Source organism: Trachypithecus francoisi, unplaced genomic scaffold (genome assembly GCF_009764315.1).
Source record: "Trachypithecus francoisi isolate TF-2019V2 unplaced genomic scaffold, Tfra_2.0 Contig00756, whole genome shotgun sequence".
In the NCBI taxonomy this organism is placed as follows: domain Eukaryota; kingdom Metazoa; phylum Chordata; class Mammalia; order Primates; family Cercopithecidae; genus Trachypithecus; species Trachypithecus francoisi.
In genome coordinates, this window is record NW_022680875.1 from 19512 (window position 1) to 25630 (window position 6119).

Genomic DNA, 6119 nt, shown 5'->3' on the forward strand with positions numbered 1-6119 from the left:
GTTACCGCCCTGAGCTGCCAATTGCCTAATCCTCTAATTGGGAGCTAGCAGAAAAGCCCTCCCTTTCCCCAGATTTCCGTGGGCTTCTATTGGGACCTCAAGCCACGCCCACCCGCACTTTACTCTCTTTCATCAAACCACTCTGGACTATACTCTCAGATTACAGAGAGCTAAAAACTCGCCCAACTACTTGTTAGATAAGGGTTTCTCCCTTGCAGGACTTTAACCTCAGTGCGCTGTGAGGGTCCTCAAAGGCCCGCACCAGCAGGCAGATGCTTTTAGGCAAAGGGGAGCTTTAATCTGAGGTCCTCAGAAAAAAAAACTGTAAAATGTTAGAGCCACTGACACCTCACAGCTCAGCTGGGTAAGTTAGGACATATCTCAGCTCCCAGAGCTTGTGTTTCATAGCGTTGCAGGCTCTCAAGCTTGGAAACGATTTTAAGTTTCATCTAGTCCCCTTTCTGAGGCCTGAATTACCTTCACAGTGTCCTACCAACTGGCCCAGCCTCCTGTCACACACCATCAGTGTCAGAGAACTCACTACTTTTCAAAGCAGGAATTTTTGGACATAATGTAAAAAATGAACTTCATCTACTCATAGTCCCTGGCTCTAATCATCCACCCATCCATGTACCCACCCATTCTGTGAACATTAACCAAAATGCCGGGCACCTGGCCACGTATAATGGATACAAAGGCCAATTCAAGACATGGTTCAGCATCTTTTTTTTTTTTTTTTTTTTTTTTTGGTTTTAACCATATACCTTTGCTTTTTGAAAAATTTTTTTATTTTACTTTAAGTTATAGGGTACATGTGCACAACGTGCAGGTTGGTTACCTATATATACACGTGCCATGTTGGTGTGCTGCACCCATTTACTCGTCATTTGCATTAGGTATATCTCGTAATGCTGTCCCTCCCCTCTCCCTCCTCCCCACAACAGGCCCCGGTGTGTGATGTTCCCCTTCCTGTGTCCAAGTGATCTCGTTATTCAATTCCCACCTATGAGTGAGAGCATGTGGTGTTTGGTTTTCTGTTCCTGCGATAGTTTGCTGAGAATGATGGTTTCCAGCTGCATCCATGTCCCTACAAAGAACACCAACTCATCCTGTTTTATCGCTGCATAGAATTTCATGGTGTATATGTGCCACATTTTCTTAATCCAGTCTGTCACTGATGGACATTTGGGTTGATTCCAAGTCTTTGCTATTGTGAATAGACAGCAATAAACATACATGTGCATGTGTTTTTATAGCAGAATGATTTATAATCCTTTGCATATATACCCAGTAAGGGATGGCTGGGTCAAATGGTATTTCTAGTTCTAGATCCTTGAGGAATCGCCACTCTGTTTTCCACAATGGTTGAACTAGTTTACAGGCCCACCAACAGTGTAAAAGTGTTTCTATTTCTCTGCATCCTCTCCAGCACCTGTTGCTTCCTGATTTTTAACAATTGCCATTCTAAGTGGGGTGAGATGGTATCTCACTGTGGTTTTGATTTGCATTTCCCTGATGGCGAGTGATGATGAGCATTTTTTCATGTGTCTGTTGCCTGTATGAATGTCTTCTTTTGAGAAGTGTCTGTTCATATCCTTTGTCCACTTTTTGATGGGGTGTTTTTTTCTTGTAAATTTGTTTGAGTTCTTTGTAGATTCTGGATATTAGCCCTTTGTCAGATGAGTAGATTGCAAAAATTGTCTCCCATTCTGTAGGTTGCTTGTTCACTCTGATGGTAGTTTCTTTTGCTGTGCACAAGCTCTTTAGTTTAATTAGATCCCATTTGTCAATTTTGGCTTTTGTTGCCATTGCTTTTGGTGTTTTAGACATGAAGTCCTTGCCCATGCCTATATCCTGAATGCTATTGCCTAGGTTTTCTTTTAGGGTTTTTATGGTTTTAGGACTAACATTTAAGTCTCTAATCCATCTTGAATTAATTTTCATATAAGGAGGAAGGAAATGATCCAATTTCAGCTCTCTACTTATGGCTAGCCAATTTTCCTAGCACCATTTATTAAATAGGGAATCCTTTCCCCATTTCTTGTTTTTGTCAGGTTTTTCAAAGATAAGATGGCTGTAGATGTGTGGTATTATTTCTGAGCTCTGTTCTGTCCCATTGGTCGATATCTCTGTTTTGGTACCAGTACCATGCTGTTTTGGCTACTGTAGTCTTGTAGTATAGTTTGAAGTCAGGTAGCGTGATGCCTCTAGCCTTGTTCTTTTGGCTTAGAATTGTCTTGGAAATGCAGGATCCTTTTTGGTTCCATATGAACTTTAAAGCAGTTTTTTCCAATTCTGTGAAGAAAGTCATTGGTAGCTTAGTGGAGATGGCATTGAATCTATAAATTACCTTGAGCAGTATGGCCATTTTCATGATATTGATTCTTCCTATCCATGAGCATGGTATGTTCTTCCATTTGTTTGTGTCCTCTTTTATTTCACTGAGCAGTTTGTAGTTCTCCTTGAAGAGGTCCTTTGCATCCCTTGTAAGTTGGATTCCTAGGTATTTCATTCTCTTTGAAGCTGTTGTGAATGGGAGTTCATTCATGATTGGCTCCAGTTTTTGCCCATTTATTACGATATTGCCTGTGGGTTTGTCATAAATAGCTCTTATTATTTTGAGATACGCTCCATCAATACCGAATTTATTGAGAGGCTTAGCATGAAGGGCTGTTGAATTTTGACAAAGGCCTTTTCTGCATCTATTGAGATAATCATGTAGTTTTTTTCTTTGGATCTGTTTATATGCTGGATTATGTTTACTGATTTGCATATGTTGAACCAGCCTTACATCCCAGGGATGGAGTCCACTTCATCATGATGGATAAGCTTTTTGATGTGCTGCTGGATTCGATTTGCCAGTATTTTATTGAGGATTTTTGCATCGATATTCATCAGAGATATTGGTCTAAAATTCTCGTTTTTTGCTGTGTCTCTGCCAGGCTTTGGTATCAGGATGATGTTGGCCTCATAAAATGAGTTAAGGAGGATTCCTTCTTTTTCTATTGATTGGAATCGTTTCAGAAGGAATGATACCAGCTCCTCCTTGTACCTCTGGTAAAATTCAACTGTGAATCCATCTGGTCCTGGACGTTTTTTGGTTGCTAGGCTATTAATTATTGCCTCAATTTCAGAGCCTGCTATTGGTCTATTCAGGGATTCAAGTTCTTCCTGGTTTAGTCTTGGGAGAGTGTATGTGTCCAGGAATTTATCCATTTCTTCTAAGTTTTCTAGTTTATTTGCATAGAGGTGTTTATAGTATTCTCTGATGGTAGTTTGTATTTCTGTGGGGTCAGTGGTGATATCCCCATTTATCATTTTTTATTGCATTTCTTTGATTCTTCTCTCTTTGCTTTATTAGTCATGCCAGCGGTCTATCAATTTTGTTGATCTTTTAAAAAAAAAACAGCTCCTGGATTCATTTATTTTTTGGAATGTTTTTTGTGTCTCTAACTCCTTCAGTTTTGCCCTGATCTTAGTTATTTCTTGCCTTCTGCTAGCTTTTGATTGTGTTTGCTCTTGCTTCTCTAGTTCTTTTAATTGTGATGTTAGGGTGTCAATTTTAGATCTTTCCTGCTTTCCCTTGTGGGCATTTAATGCTATAAATTTCCCTCTATACACTGCCTTAAATGTGTCCCAGAGATTCTGGTATGTTGTATCTTTGTTCTCATTGGTTTCAAAGAACATCTTTATCTCTGCCTTCATTTCGTTATGTACCCAGTAGTCATTCAGGAGCAGGTTGTTCAGTTTCCATGTAGTTGAGCGGTTTTGGTTGAGTTTCTTAGTCCTGAGTTCTCATTTGATTGCACTGTGGTCTGAGAGACAGTTTGTTATAATTTCTGTTCTTTTACATTTGCTGAGGAGTGCTTTACTTCCAACTATGTGGTTAATTTTGGAATAAGTGTGATGTGGTGGTGAGAAGAATGTATAGTCTGTTGATTTGGGGTGGAGAGTTCTGTAGATGTCTATTAGGTCCACTTGGTGCAGAGTTGAGTTCAATTCCTGGATATCCTTATTAATTTCTGTCTCGTTGATCTGTCTAATGTTGACAGTGGGGTGTTAAAGTCTCCCATTATTATTGTATGGGAGTCTAAGTGTCTTTGTAAATCTCTAAGGACTTGCTTTATGAATCTGGGTGCTCCTGTATTGGGTACATATATATTTAGGATAGTTAGCTCTTCCTGATGAATTGATCCCTTTACCATTATGTAATGGCCTTCTTTGTCTCTTTTGATCTTTGATGGTTTAAAGTCTGTTTTATCAGAGAGTAGGATTGCAACCCCTGCTTTTTTTTGTTTTCCATTTGCTTGGATGGAGGAATCTTCCTCCATCCCTTTATTTTGAGCCTATGTGTGTCTCAGCATGTCAGATGGGTCTCCTAAATGCAGCAAACTGATGGGTCTTGACTCTATCCAATTTGCCAGTCTGTGTCTTTTAATTGGACCATTTAGTACATTTACATTTAAGGTTAATATTGTTATGTGTGAATTTGATCCTGTCATTATGATATTAGCTAGTTATTTTGCTCATTAGTTGATGCAGTTTCTTCCTATCATCGATGGTCTTTACGTTTTGGCATGTTTTTACAATGGCTGGTACTGGTTGTTCCTTTCCATGTTTAGTGCTTCCTTCAGGATCTGCTGTAGGGCAGGCCTGGTGGTGACAAAATCTCTAAGCATTTGCTTGTCTCCAAAGGATTTTATTTCTCCTTCACTTATGAAATTTAGTTTGGCTGGATATGAAATTCTGGGTTGAAAATTCTTTTCTTTAAGAATATTGAATATTGGCCCTCACTCTCTTCTGGGTTGCAGAGTTTCTGCAGAGAGATCTGCTGTTAGTCTGATAGGCTTCCCTTTGTGGGTAACCCGACCTTTCTCTCTGGCTGCGCTTAACATTTTTTCCTTCATTTCAACTTTGGTGAATCTGACAATAGTGTGTCTTGGAGTTGCTCTTCTCGAGGAGTATCTTTGTGGCATTCTCTGTGTTTCCTGAATTGAATGTTGGCCTGCCTTACTAGGTTGGGGAAGTTCTCCTGGATGATATCCTGCAGAGTGTTTTCCAACTTGGTTCCATTCTCCCTGTCACTTTCAGGCACCCCAATCAGACGTAGATTTGGTCTTTTCACATAATCCCATATTTCTAGGAGAAAAATGAGTGAAAAGAAATGAACAAAGCATCCAAGACCCAGTGGTTCTTAATCAGGGGTGTTCATTAAAATGCCGGAAAACTGAAAAAGACTTTTCGGTCCCATCCAAGGAAATTTTGCTTCCAATTGACTGGCTAGTGGCCTGGCCATTGGTATTTTGGAAAAGTCCTCCAAGTGATTCTTTTACTTACACCCCAGATAGAAAACTCTAAATTAAAGGGGAAAAAAAAGACACCAAGTGGCACTTAAATAAATGTCAACTTTAATTCCACAAAGCATCTGACTGCATGTGGTCAGAAAGAGAAGGAAAAAGGGCCCTATATCTGGATAACTTAGTAATGTGCTCCCCCTAGCAAGATATCTACCAAAATTAGAACCATATTTGAGGATGCTGGCACTGCGAGGAATATATAAATGATGTGTGTAATGTCATCTAATATGATTGTATTTTAAAAAAAGAGTTGAGTGGTGTTTTCTAGCTCTCAGTTTTTCAAATATCAATATAGAAATTAGTCTTCTGCAGCTGCAGAGGTAATTCAGTTTCCAGCTTGCTTTCATGTGGCCTAGAGACATTAAGTGGCCCAGAGCATCACTGATCCACCCCTCCCACAACCACCTAATCCAGAGACAACTGAATGCCTTGGACCATCTGGTGAGAGAGGTAGCTGCATGGCAGTAAGAGTCCTGCTCTGAAGTGACAAGAGCCTTAAGGTCTAGTTTTGACTTACTGCTAGCTTGCTGACACTGCATACTTGCTGAGTGATCTTGGGTGAATCCTTTCACTTCTCTGAGGTTCACTATGAAATGAGAGGTCAAGGGTCCAAAGTTTAACACCTTCAGAGGTTGGGTAATATCAGTGAGTAAAATGGACCAGGCACAGCACAAAGTGGAATGGTGCAGACTGGGGAAAGTTGAGAACTTATGCTTCTGTAAAGGGGGCAGCCACCACTCAGTTCCTGTAGATTACTCTATT